The sequence below is a fragment of the Brachycentrus maculatus genome, unplaced genomic scaffold (assembly GCF_059751285.1).
Source record: "Brachycentrus maculatus isolate JH-2025_06_01 unplaced genomic scaffold, ASM5975128v1 h1tg000522l, whole genome shotgun sequence".
Classification (NCBI taxonomy): domain Eukaryota; kingdom Metazoa; phylum Arthropoda; class Insecta; order Trichoptera; family Brachycentridae; genus Brachycentrus; species Brachycentrus maculatus.
Window position 1 is genome coordinate 428,472 of NW_028281268.1, and position 2,114 is coordinate 430,585.

Genomic DNA, 2,114 nt, shown 5'->3' on the forward strand with positions numbered 1-2,114 from the left:
CGTAACATCGCTCGCGGCGAGCATCATCAAGCATCCGAAACTATGGATGGAGCGCTCGGCTCGCTGTACTGACTGCCTGAATGCTCGCATCGTAACGTGTTACGTTACGACGAAATGCTCCGGTCAGTCTCCACCATAACACGCCTTTAAGTGTATCCACGGATTTAACCATGCTACAGCTCGGCTGTCCAAACTCAAAACACAGTAAGGAACATGTTTTTTGTAGTACGTTTTTTTGCATTTAGTAGATTCTACTTGGTCTAAAAATGCAAAAAAAACATACTACAAAAAAATGTCCCTTACTGTGTTTTAAGTTTGGACAGCCGAGCTGTCATATATGATATATTTTCGTGTGGACCTTTAATTTTGTTTAATTTTATTTTTATATTTATTACAAAGTAGTCTAAATATCTATTATTATTTTTATACAAATATAAATTTAGTTAAGTTATAATTTCATTACTAATACTAAAAGAGAAATATATTAAAAGGTCCACTTGATTCTGCATCCCATTGCTCTCGCATTATAAAAAAATCTACAATTTATTATGCCAAATATGTAGATATTATGTTTGTTATAAGGTTAGGAGTTTATAGGAAATAAAACCAGTGTATAAATGCATTATTTTAAGTTTTTATTGAAACAGTTATTCACATATATTGTATAAACAGGAAACAATTTGTTGTACTGTAAGATGCTTTATAGATAAACTCACTGAGAAAACCTCCGAGTGTAATATTACATTTTATGGTATAGTTACGAATAAATACATACATACAAAATATTTTTTATTTTATTATTATTTCCTTTCCAATTTTCTTTTTTCAGCTTGTGGATCAGTGATGATTGTCAGTTCCCGAACTCAGTTCTACACAAAAAAGTATAAAAAGTCACCATACAATTTATTATATTTTAATGCGTGCCTTGTTCTTAAAAATATAAAAAAATAAGTACATTGACACGTCTGTGTGTGTTATATAAAACTTTTTTTTTGAATTACCTAACGTCCAAGTGACTCTGAAATCTAGCTACGGCTTATGCAACACCACTTATCATGACCCTACTCAGGCTTCAACTTACTCGTTAAGTTTCATAGCCTATGCCTACTCGTGAGTGGATTTACTCTTTATGTTTAAACTTACTATAATTTTATGTAATTCATGAGTGAAAATTCTAGGCAAAAACACTCGCTATATAAAACATAAATTTGTATGTGCAGGTATTTATACCCATTTAGTAATGAAATAACTTTCTTGGACTTAAATTAGAAAGTAAATAAAATTTTAATCTAAAGTGGGTGTAGTCAAAATACATAGTCGTTAAAAATAAGAAATTGAACAATATTTCGAGTGTGTCCGACTACTTGTTCACAAATCTGAATTCTCCACTTCATTTTAGAAGTGTCATTTTTGACATCTCAACATAGATGAAGAAGAATATGGAAGTGAGCTCACTAGAGCCATCTATATTAGATTAATAAAGCTTTTTATTTAGCAGAGACCCTATATTTGAATGCTTGCAAGATCCTGACCGGATTTTTTTATATACTGGGAAACAACTGAATACATGATTTTTTCAGGGCAATATTAAGCTAGTAAGATATCAAATAGTCAATGATCACGTTTTTGTAAAAAAAATGTATATATATATATATATATATATATATATATATATATATATATATATATATATATACATATATATATATATATATATATATATATATATATATATATATATATATATATATATATATATATATATATATATACATATATATATATATATATATATACACACCTATAACAATCGAAATTCTGTAGAAGCTATGGTAGAAAAAAAAACTAAATCATTTAGGAAATTGTATGCAGCCTACGTACATTCGTCGGTCGGCGAATGAATGGATAATTTGAAATGAAATTTGAAATTGAAATATATATATATATATACATATATATATACATATATATATATATATATATATATATATATATATATATATATATATATATATATATATATATATATATATATATATATATACACATATATATATATATATATATATATATATATATATATATATATATATATATATATATATATATATATA